Source organism: Heloderma suspectum, chromosome 1, assembly GCF_057233095.1.
Source record: "Heloderma suspectum isolate Gila_16-S chromosome 1, 16-S_ref, whole genome shotgun sequence".
NCBI lineage: Eukaryota > Metazoa > Chordata > Lepidosauria > Squamata > Helodermatidae > Heloderma > Heloderma suspectum.
In genome coordinates, this window is record NC_139458.1 from 390,258,309 (window position 1) to 390,278,359 (window position 20,051).

At 40.6% G+C, this 20,051-nt stretch overlaps 1 protein-coding gene across 8 annotated transcripts in view; it reads left to right on the forward strand.

The window, feature by feature from the left end:
• The window catches only part of LCLAT1 (lysocardiolipin acyltransferase 1), a 154,747-nt gene that overhangs the window by 15,413 nt on the left and 119,283 nt on the right, over nucleotides 1-20,051 (forward strand). For 3 of the 8 annotated variants that reach the window (XR_014786908.1, XM_084828619.1, XM_084828621.1), the window contains exon 1: nucleotides 5-14,720. The exons of the other annotated variants lie outside the window; for them this stretch is intronic. The gene's annotated coding sequence lies outside the window, so the exon portion shown is untranslated. Of the gene's footprint in view, nucleotides 1-4; nucleotides 14,721-20,051 lie in introns of those variants that run through there. 8 annotated transcript variants of the gene reach the window in all.

Here is a 20,051-nt window from a genome sequence, read left to right on the forward strand (position 1 = left end):
GAGGATTAAGAGAGAGCAACTCTCTCAAATAAAAGAACAGGGGACCACTGAAAGGTTTTTAATATATATATAGAAGGCCTATGAGGATTTGAGAGATGGTTGCCTTTTGTGGAAGGGGGTGGATGGGAAAGGAATTGTTCTCATCTTGAAATAGTCATGTTAGAGGGAAATTGCCTATTAATACTGTATGCTTCCTTTAAAAAGTGTGTGTGTGTGCCCCAGTGCTGAAGCATTTTTTAAAAGTGGTGGTGGGAGGGGGGGCAAAGCTGGGGGATGTCTTTCCTGCTGTAACCAAAAATAATTCCCTGTCTGCATGCTGAGAATTCAAAGAAGCCTTTGTAGAAGCTCCTATCTAATGTAAATCAGACTCCTGCCGGGACCTAAGGAACCACTCAGATCAGCTGACAAATGGCAAGTTCACCCAATCTAGCTGCTCATGCTTCTAAAATGCCAAGAGATGCCCTGTGCATGCTTTGTGCTCAGCTGTGGTATGCTCCCTCTTGGAGTGTACAAAGTGAGAAGCTGTCTTTTTGTCACCTGCCATGGAGTCTTCTCTTTTTCTCGCTGCTTTTGCTTCTCTGTACTGTGAGGTGTGTGATGGACTCAAATGTTTGCTCTACTGGAGAGCTGGTAAGTGTTTGTGGACCCCGCTGCCCTGCTTAAAAGGAAAAGAAATATGGCAGACACAATGGGAATTTAATTGAAATATTTCAGGTACATGCATTTTCAGTTCTGTGCATCTCAAGAAACAGCCAATATTCTGGTCACCACACCTTAAAGAAGATATTGTAGAGCTGGAAAAAGTGCAGAAAAGGGCAATTAAAATTATCAAGGGGCTGGAGCATCTCCCCTATGCAGGTATGTTACAACAGCTGGGATTGTTTAGCTTGGAAAAAAGAAGGGTAAGGAGAGACATGATAGTGGTGTACAAAATTATGCATGATGTGGAGAATGTGGATAAGGAGACATTTTTCTCCCTCTCAAAATACTAGAACCTGGGGTCATCTCATGAAGCTGATTGGTGGGAGATTCAGGACAGGTAAAAGGAAGTACTTCACACAGTGTATAGGTAAACTATGGAATTCACTACTACAACATATAGGGATGGCCACCGATCTGGATCCAGCCTGATCCAGCATCGCTCCTCTTATGTTCTTAATCAAATGTTTAGCCAGATAATAACTGCTTGTGAGCCATGGCCACATGTATGGTATCCTGTCATCCACAGTGGATTGGGAGGGTGGAGGGGGAGGTAAACAAGTGATTGTTGGTTGGAAATAGCCTTATATGGTGTGGGATAGCAGTTCACTTGTTTTTAAGGATGCAGTCCTATGGATGTTTAGATATAAAAAAGTCTTACAACTCCATCTGTCTGGGAATGCTGGAAGTTGTAGGATTTTTTTTTTTTGTCTAAACATGCATAGGATTGTGCCCGAAAAGGCTCAAGTGGCTCCCATTCCTTTTAGGTACAAATGAGTTATGCAAATAAATGCAAATATAAAATTCTAAACAAAATAGCCATGCAATGGACATTTGGGGGAAGGTGAGGTTTTACCACGCCAACAGTGATGTCATGGGCATACTTCAGTAGGTTAAGTGATGTGTCCAACCATATTCCAGTCACAATCACAATGATCCCACCAGCTGAGGTTCATTTTTTTGCTGCAGTATGCAACATATTGTGGTTTGAGTGCTGGAGAAACTCTACCTCTAAGACTGAAGCCCTACGCTGAAATAAGATGTACATTCACTGTGTGGGGTCTAGACAACTGCATTTTATTTGCTAATATTTTGTTTTATTTATTTAATACATTTCTGTACTGCCTTCCTACTAAGGCACCCAAGGTGATTTACAAGTTTTAAATACTGAAACAAACAAAAGATTACCAACCAATAACCATCCGAACATCCTTCTCTCAGGAGCTGATGGCATGAGCTCCCTGGCCTTAGCGTTTCCTGTCTTCTCTCGGGGCACAGAGGTCTTAAATAGCCCCAAGGCAGTTAGTGTGTGGTGGGGAGCTGCTCCAACTGTCCTCTTGGGCCATTGATAGACCATTAATCATTGCAATTAAGGTGGAAATTGAATATGATTGTGGGGTGTTGTATCTAATTTTTCTTTTGTGTGTGTTTTTGTTATGATTGTTCCTATGCTGAATTATTCATGGCATTGGTCCTGTTATTTGATCTTGCTGTCTCCAGGAAAGCACACCAATTTTACATCATACTATCTTTGGGAGTAACTTGAATTTGTGAATGGTAACTTTCTGGAAAAAAAATTCTATTGATTGTAAGTGACAAAGGATGGCTTTCTCACAAAAACTTGGTTTGCAGAGAAGAGAATGTCAAGTTGTCCAGAACATGAGGTTTAAATTTACTTCCCTTCTAATCAAAGTCTCAAATAAAACTTGACAACTATCCACTGTTTCCAGTGTTTACATCTGGCAAGATTTTCATTCCAGAATGGACATTTTAATCTATAACTTTGTTATCCCACAAAAGCAGTTATCTCTTGGATTTCAGTTCCCCAAAATGTAACTTAAAAACTTTTTAAAAAATTAAATAGGAACTCATGCTACTAGAAGCATTCCACTCCACCCCCCACAATCCACCCACAACTGTATTGCAGCCTGTTGAAGTGCGCGTTCTCTCTCTCTCTCTCTCTCTCTCTGTCTCTCACACACGCACACGCACATGCACACACCACGAAAATAGCACTGAAATAGCATCTAACTGAAAGGTGGCTTTGCTCAGAATCCCTGCAGGGGTACAAACTTCTGTTTTTTTCAAAATGTTGAATTATGTTAAATAATGTATGTCAACTCTAGCCAAAGCAGAAATGAGACGGAACATCAACATCAAATGTTAATGTACTGGATGTGTTTTCATTTGGACCTGACTGAGTGGAAAAAGTAATATTTTAATCTTGTTAGCAGTTTCTTGCAATAGTTGTTTTACATTGGGCTGTATTGGGATGTGCTTGTCATTTTATGAACTATCATATATACTAACAGCAGACCCAGTTCTGATAGTGCTGCAACTGTTGTAGCCAAAATGGCATCACCTACAAAAAAAAAAGGAGATATCATCACACTTGGAGGAACCCAGGAATTGCAGAAGTACAAACAGTCTTTAGGAAAAGAGCCCTAAGAGGGCAACCCCCTCCCCAACAAAACTCAATGAGGAGTGAGTATGGACGGTTGATTCTTCTGGAAGGGAAGTAACTGAGAACGGGGACTGGAATGGATTATCTTGGAAGAAGGTATGGTCGACTCCTATGCTGAATAGGAATACGCCACATGGCAACATTTTGATACAGGTCCCACTGGTTTTATCTGTTAAAAGAGATAAAGGAAACTCAATAGTTCATTTCTAAAATTAAGCTTTTTGCGATCTTGAGTGCATAAAGGATAAAACTTCGCAAGCAGGGGTGTAATATGCCTGATCCTTGTATGATTTCTAAATGCTGGTATTAACCTTAAAAACCCAAAATGGCTTGGAGCAGGGCTACCTGAAGAATAGTCTCTTCCCATATAGCCTACCCCAGACATGAAGATCATCTTCAGAGGCCCTCTTCTGAGTGCCCATGCCAAATGAGCGAGGCACATGGCTACTAAGGAGAGAGCCTTTTCAGTGGTGGCACCCTAGTTGGGGAACACCCTCCCCAGAGAGGCTTGCCTGGCACCTGTAGTGCTAGGTGAAGACCATTTCCCCCCAGGTTTTTTAGTTATTCATTTTTAAAAAATAATTTCTTCATGCTTTTTAGATACTGCACTGTTGCTGTTTATTACTTTGCTTTTTACTTTGGTTTTATTCTGTTTTAAACGTTAAAGTTTATGTGACTACATTTTTATATTGTATGGTTTTAAATTTTATTTTGTGAGTTGCATAGAGCTTCATCTATAAATATTTTCTCTGTTTTTTGCTGATCAGTCATGTGGGGTAGAAAACCTTCCATTTCTAAAAATGCATTTAATTAGTAATGTAATGAATGGATGCAATTCCAGTCAAACTGGGCAATTTCAAAGTAACTTTTTTCAAGGTAGGAGGAGTCCATCATCACCATCCTCCTCTGTCATAGCTAAACTGAGGGCTGGTTCATACACTGTCCCAATATAAAGTTTGTGTACATAGATGGAGAAATGACTCACAGGTTGCAATTCTGTATCCACTTACTTAGAAGTAAGCTGCATTGAATTCCTTGGGACTTTTGAGAAGACATGTGTTATAGAATGTGTTGTCTGATTGGGTGCATACCTTTGTACAGATTCTACCCACTTGAGCTGTCTGCTTACTTGGTCTTTTATGGCCTTTGCTTAATGAAGTTATTATAAGCCCCCTTGGATGCCCAGAACTGTATTTATTTTAAGAGCACTTTGTACAGACATGGGAACCAAAGACCAGGGGGTGGGGGTGGGAATGGACAGGCTGTGTAGTTTGGGTGCACTATACTGTTTTGTTTACATCAGTTCCAGCTGCATAATTCTTCAGAATGTAGTAACTTCTGGGAATATTGCCTTTAAAGTAACTCCAGTCATTTAATTATTTAGATTAATAATTAACTTAAAATGTCATATTTTATTTGGAAATCTAAATATATAACACAAGATGCTTGTGTCATACAATCTTACACTAGAACTACTTTTCTTTCCCCAGAAATACAATTTTAGCCAAGATTATACCTCTGCAAAAACATCAGTGAGATATTATAAAATAACATTTTAGAGCTAGCATGTCCCTCAAGACTTAAATTCCTACACTTTTTAGTGCCCTAGCATCTTACACTGAAAGGAAATTAATTCTTGAAAGAATGTTGTGCATAATCCATTTCAGGCATTTTTGTTAAAGAAATACCAGCTGTCAAGAAAGCTGCAGCCAGCGTTGAATTATTACAATAACATTTTGAAGGAAGTTTTCATTATGAGAACACAAATTAAAGTAATGTTTGCAGAAGTGGGTTGCAAATCTGTTGGGGATGCTAAGAGCCCATCAGCTGGTAGGCTTAAGAGTCTTCTGTCAGTATAGCAGCCCTCTATGGGTAGGCAACTTATGGCCCTCCAGATGTTTTGACCTACGACTTGCATCATCCCTCACCATTAGCTGTGCTGCCTAGGTCTGATGGAACTTGTAGACCAAAACATCTAGAGGGCTATAAGTTGCCTACCTGTGGACTAAAGGATACTAGGTTATAAAAAATTGAGGGTTTCCACCCTTCCTTATTAGCCCTCCTCCTATGCCTTTCAGAGCAGACTGGCACACAGATACCAATGATTGTAAAGCTTGTGCTGGAATTGAGGTCATTGGTGGGGAAAGTGTGACAGACTGCTGTTTAAAGGCACAGGAGGCAACCCCACAAGTAAATTGTATGGAGATTGTAGTTGCATGGAAAACACAATGGGTTGGATCCAGGCTGTTGGTTGCATTTAAGCCCCAATGGAATCAGTGTAAAAAGTTGGTCGTAACTTAAGTCCCACTGAAATTAGTGGGATGTAAGTGCAACTAACTCAGTCTGGATCCAACCCAATGACTGCAGTGCATATACACATCCTTCTTTAGCTTTTCCAGCATATTCTGGGCTACATTTGTTTGAGTTTATCTGTTTGTTGCTTAGCATTAGATGTTTACATTAAGTATATGGATGCATAGTTGTTGAGAGCTTAATGTTCAATTTTTGTTGACAGTTTCCAGATTCTATTGGACCAGATACATACAGTCCAGAATTGTCCACCCTTTAGTGGCCTGATCTAGATGCTTAAGGGTACAACCCTATTGGGATAGTTGGTCTCCTCCAAAGTCAGAGGCGGCTGACTATCCTATGCAAGGTGGGCAGAGCACAGAGGAGATCCTCTCCTCCATGTTCTGCCCACACTGCTTTTGTGGCTAGATGGCCGATTTTGGCGGTCTAGCTGGGGTATATTGGGGGGGGGGAGCTGCACGGTGCATAGGGCAATGTGTCAGCAGCTTCCACAGTCTCCTCCCCACCCCCGGGAATGCCCCCTATTTGCCCTCTCTGTTTCTGAGCTCAGAGACTGGTGAGAACCACACCGCCTACAAGGCGGTGGGGGCGGAGAGTGTCGTTCCTGGTAATTGTGGTCGGAGCACTGACTCCTGGGAACTGAGAAATCCTATGGCCCTCTAGACACTGTCTAGTGACCATAGGATTGCTCTCCCCGTGTGTTTATGTCAACATAGGATAGTAATGCATTTCTCCTTTTCCTAAACATTAGACCAACTGCTGGCATTTTTGAGGAACTGGGAACTCTAACGTTTGTTAGCTTCAAATTCCTTCCCTAGTCAATACTAAAATTTGCAACTTGTGTGAGTGGATGTGTGTGTATACATGTGCGTGTGCACGTGCGCACACACACACACACACACACACACGTCCAAAGGGAGATACAGTATTGATTATTTCAAGTTGTATAAATCTCACGTTTTTTGGAGAAAAACATCTACACTAAATCTTGGATCCTTACCACAGTGTTGATAAAGGAAAATAAGAGTTGCCATATTTTCTTTTTATTGCAAGCTGTATTTGTGCTAGTATTCGGGAGGCTTTCTATGGAGGGCAATAGTGAACTGCGCATTAAAGATACACACAGATAGAATGAATTAGGCTTCACATAAAAACGGAACAGTTGAAGTGAAGCATGTTAAGTGATCGCTTTAAAGAAAATTTAAATCTTTTGTGACTTCTGGTTTAGAGATCTGCTTGGAATGGAGTTACTTGCTGTTGGCATGAAACTCAAGCTTTTCATTGAATTGTAAAAGCACTGTTTGATCTATCCATCCCTTAATATATTTGCTGGTGTCAGTTCAACTGATTTCAGTATGCTAGTTTGAAATTATGCCCCCAGTCTGTCATGAAGGCGCTAATGGTGTAATATTTGAGGCTTAGTGCAAAAATAATGAAGTGCATGCTCCGAGATGAAAACCATAAATACATCATTGTCAATCATAAATTATTATACACCTGTAACAATAAAATAGGTTTACACAGTAAAATTGATGAGTTTGCATCACATGCTAATTTTTGGTAGCTAACATTCTGACATTTCTGTTTTGTTACATTTATATTGGCTATTAAAGCAAGTAACCTTGATTTTTTGGGTAGTGATTCTCTTCAAAAGAGGTGAAGTCCAATCCTGTGCATGTACAGTCGGGGCCAGAAGTATCGGAACAAGGATAACTGTTTTTGCAGTTGGCCTCTGTACCACCACATTGAAGTTGAAAGGAAACACACCCAGATGGGAGCGAAGTTAGGACTTTCAGCTGTAATTCAAAGGGTTTGACAAAAGTGGGGCACTAACCATTCAGGAAGTACAGCCAGTGGCATACCCCCCCCCCCCATCATTGGTGGCTCATAAGTAATGGAACGAATGGCTGACAAGCAGCTGCATGGCCAGGTGTGGCCTGTTTCCTGGGTACCCCATGACCAATCAAGCAGATGAAAGGCCTGGAGGTGGTTCTGAGTGTTACATTTGCATTTGACAGCTGTTCACTGGAACTCCCAACAAGAGGTCCAAAGAGGTGTCCATGCGAGTGAAGGAGGCCTTCATTAGGCTGAGGAAACAAACCTATCAGAGAGATAGCAAAAACAGTGGGAGTGGCCAACACAATAATTTGGAACATCCTGAAAAAGAAGGAATTAACTGGCAAGCTCAGCAACAGCAAAAGGCCTGGAAGACCACGGAAGACAACTAAAGTGGATGACTGCAGAATGCTGCTCATGGTGCAGAGGAACCCTTTCACAACATCTAGCCAGGTCAAGAACGCTCTTGAGGAGGTAGGCATGTCATTGTCAACATCTACAGTCAAGAGATAGCTTTATGAATGTAAATACAGAGGCTTCACAACAAGGTGCAAACCACTGGTAATGCTCCCCTTGAATTACAGCTGAAAGTCCTGACTTCGCTCCCATCTGGGTGTGTTTCCTTTCAACTTCAATGTGGTGGTGTACAGAGGCCAACTGCCAAAACAGTTATCCTTGTTCCAATATTTCTGGCCCTGACTGTATACTCAGAAATGAGTCCTACTGAGTTCAGTGGGACTGAGTCCTAGGTAAGTATGTCTAGGATTGCAGCCTAATTTTGTCAGCTCATACATTTTCAACAGAGAGAGAATGTATGGATCTGCAAGGGCACCTACTTAAAATTCGCGTTGCTTCCCTGCTGTGGATCAGGCAAGTGGAGGCAATTCTCATGTTACTGCTGGATGTAGCAAAGTTTCCACAAAGTCATTTTACCATGTCAATTTTGCAAGATTGTATTATATGAAAATACTGTGCTGTGATAAGAAGTTGTATTTACCATGCTAGAATGGACCCTATTTTGTCACTTCAGTGTTAACTTTCAATGGTTTGTTCTGACATGGGAAATACCAGTTATCATGTAAAGGCTTACTTCAGGGATCCTCAACATTTTATGGCCAGTGGGTACATCTGAAATTTTGAGCATGTTCTGGATGCTCTCACAAAATGACTGCCATGGTGGGCATGGCCAGTCACCAAACATATATTTCCCAGGAAAAAAACTGGTGAGGCTAAAGAAGAATAACTTGCCTAAGAACCTAAGTACAAGCCAAAGGTGGGGTCTGAGCTCCAAAACACAAAACCACTCTTTTGAAGCCATAGTTTTCCGCTCCAGCATCCATTTCATAGGAGCAAAACTGTGAAGGAGTTTTTCAACCTTTAAGGTTGCTCCGGAAGCTGGAGCTAGTGCAGAATGCAGCAGCTTGGCTGTTGTCGGGAGCTGCCCCTATTCAGCATGTAGGTCCTTTGCGGAGGGAACTGCACTGGCTGCCTATCCAGTACCAGGCCATGCTTAAGGTTTTAGTACTAGTGTACAAAGCCCTAAAGAAATTGGGACCAGGATACCTAAGAGAGTGCCTTCTCCCTTACCCATCTGCCCAGTCACTGAGGTCATTGGAAGGCTTGCTCCTGGTGGTTCCACATGGACCTATGGCCCAATTGAAGTCTACCAGGAGAAGAGCCTTCAGTGTGGTGGCCCCCTTTCTTTGGAACTCCCTGCCCCTGGAGGTCTGGCAGGCACCACACTGTGTTGTTTCCAGCAGCTCTTGAAAACAGCATTGTTCCAGGAGGCATTCCTTAATTGACCAGCCACGCTTTCTATTGGCATTCTGTTTTTTTTTTTTTAGAAGCATGATTTTAAGGTGTTTAATCTTTTTATTCTACTGTTTTATCGTTTGTGTTCAGCGCTCCAATCTGTTTTAGATATGGAGCAGTATACAAATATTGTAAGTAAGTAAATAAATATGAGGCACAAAGACAGTAAACTGAGTAGAAGGCAGAGATGACACATATTTGCCCCCACAGAGCTCAATAAATACCCATTTCACAGAAAGCAAAATGCCCACACACCAGACATTCTAGACAAAAAGGCAGAACATGCTCTTTTGCTCCATTTCATGCCATTTCCTCTAGCCAGCCAGGATGGTGTCCACCTTTCCAGCTTACCTTTTTCTTTTTTTCTGGGCATCTATGCACACTTGAAAATGAAGTGCTGTGCTGCAGCTGCCCACCATTTTTATTTTCTAAGAATGTCTCTGGGGCCCGCTGGGGGGCCTAGAGGCATTCTTTGAAATAAAGATGGTGCTGGAGGTCAATGCATTACTTTGTGCCATACCAGCTTCCTAGGTTTATTTTTTAATTAAAAAAATGTAACCAAAAAATCAAAAGGGGCAGGCTGGCAGGCTGCAAGTGAGGTGTCCATGGATACACTGGTACCCATGGACACCCCACATTGGGAACCCAGGCTTAGTCAGACAATGTACTCATGCAAGCTTAGGGTAAAATAACCTTGTGGGGAGTGCCCCCCCCCCCCCGGCAAGTATTATGTTTGCCTGAACTGATGTCTTTTTCCATAGTTCAGATTTCTGGTAAAGAAATGAAGATTCTGATAAAACAGTGCTTCTTCCTCTTTCCCACCCTTTTCTTTCTCACTTCTAATAGGTAGCTCTTGTTTCTTCTACCACCACCCCCGTCAAGCTTAGTATGATGTTTGATTTTGCTTTGATTCTCCCACAATACCTCAACTGAATTGCTGAATCTTGTTTCTTTCATCTTTGTAATGGATCCAGTGGAGCTTCCATGTAAGGAAGTGGGAGGAGGCAATTTTTGCGGATCCAGTCCTGCATCCACTGAGCCACCTCCCATGCTGGTCCAGAGGGTCCACTAACTCTGTGGACCAGATTTTGGGGCCCTGTAGAAGGAAGGGGCAGCTGAGTTCTGAGAGTTCCCTGTTCCATAAATGGAATGTTGCTCATGGAACTCTGTGTCTAACCCAATGAGTTTAATTTTATTACTAGTTTTATCTATGGGCTACCACCAATTTTATATCTGTTGCTTTACAAAATAGCTATATTGTGTTTCCTGACTGCATCAGCAAAGTAACGTGTTTTTTTGTTTGGCAATTTTATGCACAAAAAATGTTTATAGAATCAATACAACTTTAGCCAGATAAGCTGTAATAAAATATAACAAATAGTAACCAAACATCTCAAAACAAAGTCCAAATATCAGCAAGATAGTAATACAAATTGCGCATGCACTTCTAAGGCACTTTAAAGGTCAGATCTGTATCTCATAGAAATAAATGATAAAGGATCTTGTGATAAAGCACTGTTTTGAGAAGATGTTGCATGTTTTTTGTAGCCTAGTTTGTATCAAAGGAGGGTTGGGGGGGTGTTGCTTCATGGATTACTGCTGCATAATGGTTTTTTCTAATAACTTTACTGTGTTCTTTATAATTTCGCTATCTTTTTTCCTTTTGCTAGATCCATCAAGGGGAAAAAAGTATGTATATCTTTCTGTATATCTTTCCCTACCTTTGCAAATGCATGGCCTGATTTCATTGAAAAGGTTATTTTTCTATAGAAATATGAATGCTAAAATGTTAGCAAACTTTTCTATAGGGCTTTTCCTATCTTATCCTTATACTAATCCTGTGAGGGTAGATAGGCTAAGAGATAGCAACTTGCTAAAGGCTATTCACAAACCTTCACTGTCAAGTGTGGAAGCTGAACTTCTGTATTCCATGTCAAAATTCTGCATTCTGATTAGGGATGGACGAAAGGAACTTACCTCGTCCCGCAGCTTGCTTCGCGGTGGGGGGGAGGCACTTCAGTTCTCCCCCCGAAGTTCAGGCGAGGGGGGGGAGGCGCCCCATCCCTCTCCGGTGAAATTCAGGCCGGGTAGGAGCACCCCGTCTACCCGGCCGTGAAAAACACACACAAAAAAACACAAAAAAACACACACCCGTGATAGGCTACGTAACGATTTACGTAGCCTATCACGGCTGACTTTGGAAATCTAGCCGTGATAGGCTACGTAAATCGTTACGTAGCCTATCACGGGTGTGTGTGTGTGTGTGTTTTTTACTTTACTTTTTTTTTTGCAATGGCGGTGGTGGCAGCCGGTCGGGAGACTGGCCGCCGCCCCTGCCCCCGATGAACCACTGCCGAACCGCCGCCGGGACCCGCTGCCGAGAGGGACATTCTCCAAAGGTAAGTCCCATCCCGGGGGGGGCGGGGGGCTGGCGGAGAATTTCCCCAACACTTTCGGGGGGCCGAATGCGTCGGCACTTGGCCTCCTGAAGATTCGTGGAGAAATTCTCCGCCATCCCTAATTCTGATACACTTGATTTGAAGCAGTGCTTTTTTCCAAGTCCTTGAGGTGGTTGCTGTATCATCTATTGTGCTATATGCAAAGCCACACACATTATATCCCATTTGAGTAAGGTTCCCTCTGCCTGTTATGTGCTGTCCGTTTTCGCACTATGGAAGGTCTGTAGAAAAGCTATGAAAGCGTCCAGATAGCTGTTTTGCCAAAAAAGGTATTCCAGGGCAAGCAACATCACATTTGTTTTGGCTTGACCTTATGCTCCCAGGTGGCAGCTTCCAGCAGTTCCTTAAAGGTCATGACAACAGTATTTGATAACCTGACTTACCTGCTGTCTACAGAAGATTAATTTTTCCTGCTGATATAAATTAAGGGGAAAAAATCATAGCAATTTGCTTATCAACCTTTTTTTGCAGGGCCAGTCCATACATTACTTTAAAAACCATAGTTTGGTGATTTTTTTTAACCCTTTAAATAGAAGCTGTGGGATTGGGACCACAGCATGGGGGGGTGAAGGTTAATCTTTTCCCCCACACTGTGGTTTTGACCCCCCCCCCCCTTCAGCTGTTAGCTTCTCTTCTCCCATACCATGCATTGGTTTAGGAAAAGTGCTTTTTGTTGAAAAAGCAGCATGGTGGGAAAGAGTGAATGCCCCCCTCCCCACATGCTTCACACTCAGTTCTGATTGCTTCCCCCCCTGCCCCCAGCTGCTATTTAAAGTTCTTTTTAAGAAGCATATGTTTCCAAACTAAATAAGCCCAAATATCTCCACAGTTTGTCAGGCTACTGAAAGGGATATTTGGTGTGAAAAGATTTTTGAGTAACCTTTGGAATATAGATATTGATAATCACAAGGGTTTTTATAGCTGACTTTGAATCTAAATACTTTGCCAAATTTTTCAAAATCGAGTATCAGATCAGAGATGGCTGCTGCTGGCTTTGTAAGACTGAGTTCATGCTGCTTTTTTCCCTTTCAAAAATCTTGTGATACATTTGTTGGCTTGGGCTTCTAGGGTTCAAGAGTGAACACAAAAGAGTAGGGTGACAATGGGCATTTTTTCTGGTTTTCTGTCTGAGTCTCCTATCATAGCCGTAGGATCCAAGGGTGTTGGCACAAATAGCTTTATGAAAATTTGGCCAAAATCCCACCTAATTGACAGGTGCTTCATGTATTGCAGTTCCAATTTTCCTTTAATATCACTTTTAGAGTCTGCCCTATTGAGAAAGTGTGGAACACATGGCAATAGGTTAATTTTAACAGGATATTTTATATCTGCATTTTAAATTAAAGTAGCTGAAAGAACAAGACATTAAAATTGCTAACTCTTGGCATCTCTTTCTGGTTTTGTCAGGCAAAATAACACAACACTAGAGGGAAAGGAGTATTGGTGAGCAGGAAAAGAAAAACCTCAAAAAACTTGTGTGACAGACAGACAAATTAAGCTTTTGCAAGGCACTGTCTAAATCATAATACAGCAGCACACCAGGGTCATGTGACCAGAGAGGACTTCTTCCCTTGGTCTGTAGTTGAGTTTAAGTGTGGTGAAAATTAGCAATGCCTTTAGGAATGTGGGGGAATGTGATGATGTTTGCTGGGTGCTGTATCTTCTGTTGTAGCCTGAATGCCCCTGCTCCTCTATTTCTCAGTGGAGTCTGCAGTGGAGGTCTAAATATTAATGGTGGATAGAAGGAAGTCACAAGAACATTGTGCCTTTTGCAGTGCAGAATATCTCTCTAGGAGTCTAGCAGCTTGCAACAAATCAAGCAGTGTGGAATAAAGTAATAAAGCAGAGTGGGCTAGTGCCAAATATAGTGCAGTGAACTAAATTAGTGCAGTGAGAGACCAGTAGCTTTCTGGTTGCTCTAACCAGGATGGCAGGTCTCCATAGAAAGCAAATGGCCAGCTGGAGTTAATGCATCGCCAACTGCGAACTGAAATGGCAGAGAGGGCTGGCTAGGCTACAGCTTTATTTTCTAGTCAGCATAAGGCTGTAGTAGTATGATTCTGCAAAATATTGGATAACCTATCCCCACTTCAGAAATGGCTGCACACCCCAAGTCCTGAATATAGTTACTGTCTGTAAGGATTCCTCCCATACTGGATAGCAGCATCAGGGTTTATTTGATTTAAATCAAATTGATTTAAATCATGATATAAATTGCTTCTCTGAAAGACTCAATTTTAATGATTTAAATCACAGTTTAAATCACTAGTGAGGAAGGTTCTATTTATTCATTTTTATTAGAAGTACATTACTGTTTAATATAACCTTGATATATATTCAGAGATGTATGTTTCATTATAAGGTAGGTACAAAGTGGAGGATACATGCAGCAGAAGTTCCCTCAGGAGTCAGGACTGCATGAATATATTCTGTTCATTTCTGGATTCACTTTCTATTCCCCTCCCCTATTGCTTGCATTTATATCCAGACTCCTCCTTGTTCAGATCTACTCCATCTACTCCATCTCCCCAAATTCTCTATTCATTGACCTTCTCTGTCTTTGCACGTAGAGAAAGGCAAGGCAGAGAGAGAGAGACAGAGACAGAGAGACTGCACTTCTGTATACCACCTGCCGTGCAGAATAGGACTGATCAGGTTATCTCCCATCTCCATAACCTGCTGTTAACATATTCATAGAATATAATAAGAAGTTTTACAATTATGATTCATGATGTTATCTTTGACCTAGGCTCTTTTTTACTAATTGTTTTAAGAAAATTTCAAAATCTGATTTACATTTAAAAAAACCTGATTTTTTTAAAGATTTGATTATTGTCAACCCTGAGCAGCAGTATTAGGCATATTACGGGGGCATCACGTTAGTTTTGGACCAGCCATGGCCTTTGTTCTTTTTATAAGTATTTTTTTCCTTCCATACATGCATGCTTTCTGTTAAAAAAAAAAAAAGTTGTGTCTGAGTTTCAGTGTCTATGCTTCAATCTCCCAGGGCAGTCTTCCAACTCCTCTGAAGGAGCCTGCACATTTCTGCAGCCTGGGAAACAGTCCTCAAGCAAATTTCTTTCCTCTGTTTGTTGTATGGAGTGAAATGTCTCTAAAAATGTCAACAAAGGGACAAGAAGGTATGCCCACCAATTGCCAGAGTTTAAACAGAAATCCCTTTCTACTTTATTCTGAGATCTTTGAATCCCCCCCTTCAAATATTCCACCAAAATAACAGTCTTTCTCATCTTCAAAATGATGTTAAGTGTTGTCATAGTGGAACTGTCCCCTTCGCATTTGCTGTGTTGGCAATTGTTTTTCCCTAAATGAACAGCTAAACTGCTTCTAAGAATAGGCAGGTGAGGGAGGGGAATAATGATAGGAATCTGTGTAAGTTTTCCCGATATGTGATCATGCCTGTCCAGCATTTCCTTAAAATGTCAAGGAAAGAAGATGCTACAAATTCCTAGGCAAATTTATTCCACTACTGCTTTTTCTTCAACCTGTCTATCCACACTTTTACTTTTTTAGGTTTAAAGCCATTTCTTTTTGTTTCATTTTTAGTGCTGGGCCAATAGCTGGTTGACCACTTCTTTTAAATAAATATTTAGAAGTATTGTGACCTCGAAGCTTAGCATTTCTTTTTAAACGTTATTCACTTCTGTAGAAGATCTTTCTCCTCCTGCTCCAGTATCTCTTACCAAGGTCTGGATGTAATGGATCACCAGTCATTGGTGTCAGCTTGGGTCTAGTAGCATGTGCAGAGAGGAAAGATCCCAGATTTGCCTTGTTTCTCTTTTAAAAAAATCTCTTTAGTAGAATATTGGCAAAATCAAGATGTTTAATAAACAAACTTAAATCTGTTTATTATGCTCAGAGCAGCTCCGAGTGTGCTTTCATCTGGGCAAAGATCAGATCCTCACCTAATTAGCTGTATAATCCTGTACGTTATCTAAGAAGATAGACAACTTTTTGGAGACTTGAAGAAAAAAAATAGTTTATGGCATTAATCACAACATAATAGCTGTTGTAAATTACAAATGTTGCAGATTATTAGCAGGTTCTTTGACTTTTGGCTATTCCAAGCTCTCTCATTTCAGACATTGCCATACAGTTGGCCCTGGTTATGAGTGATCTCAAGATTTGCGTAAATCTGAAGATAGTGATATGAACATTAGTCATTCATCTTACCTGGAGTGAGCATAACCAGCATGGAATCGCCATTTATGTGCAAGCAGAGTCCTGGCCTATTTAGTTCTTTTAATTGCTGGCCCTGCTCTGTTGGATCAATCCATGACTGATCAGATATGGTTTGGAACATTTGTTTATACTTTACTGGAAGTAGTAGCTATATCAGCCAGGCTTTTGTTTCTAAGCATTATTTTTTCCTGTAAAAAATGATAGGACTGGAGGCCTTTTCCATTGCCTTAGTCCATGAAACTTCCTTGTATTGCTGGTATGCTATGCTGAGATCTGTAAGCAAGTTGTGTGGATCACTCATTTGATCAAAATGTCATATCCTGACCCAATTGTGAGAGGCCAAGATTTTAGTTTGAGGTCAGTTGAGAATGTATTTCTTGCTCACATGAGCATTTCTGTATATGCCCATGTGTATTTGCATGAGCAGCTGGAATGGGAGTCACTTTCTCAGCTTCTGAGATAGCAGAAATTGCTGCGCATCAATAGTGGTGATCATTCAGTTCAGCCTTCCCTAACCTGGTGCTCTCCAGATGTTTTGGTCTTCAATTCCCATCAGCCCCAGGTAGCATGGCCCATAGTCAGGAACCTTTAGAGTGGTAGTCCAAAACATCTGAAGGCTGATCCAGGGTATAGATGGTGTTCAGAGGTCCACATATATTAGCTTGGCTTACTAGTTGGCCATTATCTGTGGTCTTGTGCTAACTCCCACGAGGGCTTAGCAGAGAGGTCCTGGTTTCTCTCATTTGTGCTGCAATTTGGAGAGCGACTTTTGCTTTTATGTGCCTTCTCCAAAATATAATGCAAATAGGAAACCTGTATGCTGCTAGGCATCTTGCCTGCAAGGAAGTTCAGGGCAGTTGTTGCTGATAAATGGATCTGTGGGTCCCTGATTATGTTTCACATGAAAATATGTACTCAGTGGTGCAAGGGAGTACTCATATGAGCAAGAAAGAAACTGTGATTTGCAATCCTGGTTTGGAGGCCTTGCTTGTCCTATAGTTTGCCAGTTCAGATATAATGGTATATCATTTTTATCAAATGAGGCAGCTATTCATTAAACCACAAATGTGAGGGGAGGAAGGAGAGCAGCTCTTATTCTTTGTTGTTTGAGGTTACATCCTGTGACTGCAGCAAATAAGGTAGGAGGGTCTTGAGGTAATAGAATGGACTGTGTCATTCCAGGCTGCAGATGCGAACCACACTTCTCAGTGTTCTGCCTTGAAAGAGAGAACCTCACTGCAAACAGAAAATTAGCACAGCAGATAATAGCCTAGATTAAAACGTTTTGCCTTGTGCTTTAAAAAAACAACAACTTTGGGGGAGTTTATATAGGGAAGCATTAAAATATTACCATCCCTGTAGTCTGAAATGATAGAGTCCAGAATTTTATCATCTCATGATAAGTAATACGTAGATTGGCTGTCATATAGTCATTTAGCAACATTACAATCACAACTGAGGGAAGCAAGTTTTACAAATATTTTTGTGATCTTCCTGTAAATGACTTATTTCCATTATGTCAAGTTCTTGTAAATGTAAATAGGAGGTAATAGGCCTCCCTAGTTAAGTTTGATGATCTCAGTTTCCCAGCTTAGGCAGGTGCCTTTGAGCTGAGGTCATTGTTTTTCCTATGCATTTAACATTCCAAAAATTAAATAAATGCATTTGCTGCTGAATGTGGAACAAGTGATGTCACAAATGTAATTCTCATGAAATGGAAGATGCTGGCGACTTGCTGGTTCAACACACTATTATGTCAAATTACTAATTGCAGATTATGCTAAAAATATGGTTAAATGAAGAAAAAACTTGCTTTAACCAATAGTTAAGGACTAAACTTTAAACAAACCCTGTTTAAGAAGACAGTGCACTCACTACACTGGGCATTTTATTGCTTATTTATTCAGTTCAAAGTTGTCATTTTAAGGTTTGTTTTTAATTGCTTCCTAACCCCCCTTTTATGGAATGCTTTAAAATACAAGATGTTTTAAATAATGCATTGGCACTTCAGATCATTCCTCTCCAATATCTTTACAGAGACTTGGTGACACAATGTGCGATGGTTTGAACATTAATGCCACAATGTATACCTCAATACAGTTTTCAGTTTGATAAGATGTGGAATGGCTAGGATTGCTGGGTTGCAACCTGTAGAACAAGCATTTGGATTTGTATGCATTTATAAAGCCAGGAGATGAAGTAATGGCAGTGGCTCTCATCCATTCCGGTAGAGAACAGGTTTTAAAACTGCATGAATTTGGAAAACTCAACTGAATGAACAATCCTTCGTTTAAAAATCAAGACAAAGTCGTTTTTACTAACCTATCCAAAAATTGTTTTAGTCAGAATCTAGAAAGTAGAAAGTTTTATTCTTTGTGTGTGAACTTCAGGGGAGCTCCACACCTTATGTGGCAAATACATTTGCTGCAGGTACACCGGTGTTACCTGAAATAGGTGTGTAAACTGTGTTTTTTGAACACTTCTGTGCAAACACTGGGGAACCCTGTTTTGGCCAACTCTGTGTGTGTCTTCCACGCTTCATATTTTTTGCAGGGTTGATAAAAATTATTATTATTTTTAAATAAAAAATTGGATTTAAAAATTTAAATTGATTTTTTTATTTAAATAGATTTTTTTAAAAATTTAAATCAGAAATTTTCTTAAAATTTAGTAAAAAAAGAGAGAGAGAGAGAGCGCGCGCCTTGGTCAGATATCATCATGAACCCTAATTATATACCTTCTAATTATATTCTATGAATACGTTAACAACAGTTTATGGACATGGGAGATAACGTGAACAGTCCTATTCTGCACTGCAGCTGGTGTACGGAATTGCATGCACTTGTACTCTTTCTCACTTTCTCAAGGACTTTCCTCTGTGTAAGTACAAGGAAAGAGAAGGTCAATGAACAGAGAATTTGATGAGATGGAGTAGATCTGAACAAGGAGGAGGGGTCTGGATATAAATGCAAGGGATAGGGGAGGGGAATAGAAAGTGAAACCCAAAGTGAACAGAACTTATTCATGCAGTCCTGATTTCTGAGGAAACTTCTGCTGCATGTATCCTTCACTGTGTACCTACCTTCTAATGAAACCCACATCTCTGCATATATATTAGGGTTATATTAAACAACGTACTTCTACTAAAAATGCTGATTAAATAGAACCTTCCTCAATAGTGATTTAAACTGTGATTTAAATCATTAAAATTGAGTCCTTCTGAGAAGGGATTTAAATAATGATTTAAAGCAATTTGATTTAAATCAAATCAGCCCTGATTTTCTGCAGAAAATGCCAGTGTAACATTGGTATACATGTGGCAAACACATTTGATGCCTAAAGTTTGGAGCTGCTCTGTCTGCTTTGTGTGTGTTTTCATGTAGATAGAGGTTCATTCAAAAGCAAGGATGCAATCCAGCTCTTAAAATCAATGGACATTTCACTAATAGGCTGTGGATTATAGCCCAAACGTTTATAGATGTGACTGTCCCACAGTCCATAGTGGATTATAGCCCAAACGTTTATGGATGTAACTATCCCATCAGGATTCAAAAATCGAATCCCTACAGAGCAGATGACAGAGAGCTGTTGCTTTTTTAAATGAAGGTCATGAGCTTATAGAAATGCAGGATGAAGTTGGAACAGTTTTGTGTCTAGACAGCTGTGAAGCAGGTACTTGGAATTGTTCATCTGTTTTATAACGAACTTAAACAGGAACAGTTTTGATGGGGACAAAGCTACAAGCTGTGGATTAGATCTTCCTCTTTGAACCTCTTGCTACTGCTGTTCAAGTGAAGGTTGTGGGAGATTTTGTGAATAGGGGTACAACTGAGAATAAAAATTAAGGTCCTTTTCCATACATCACTTCTTTTCTGGAGCAGCTGCTTCACTGTTTGACAACCCTCATCACATTCATTTCTGAATATCTTACCTGGTGTTCTCAGTACGGCTTTTTAGTCTGTGTTCATTAAAAGTAAGGTGGTCAAATGAGAGGGGAGGGGTGAGGGAAAATTGAATCGGTCAGTTTCTTTTAGTCACTCCCTGTGCGAAGATTCATAGAATAACAGAAAGATAAGTAGTTTCTTACCAGAACCTTATTGAATATGATTGTGTCATTATTCATTTATAATAGCAGTAAGTCTGAGGCTACTATTGGGCATTACAGTTGGTCCAAGTGAGTTCCTTCTCTATTGAGCAGACTTCGTGATAATGGGAAAATCATGTTCCTTATTAAAAACTGGTCTCAGTCTGTCCTGGGGAGTTGAGAATGT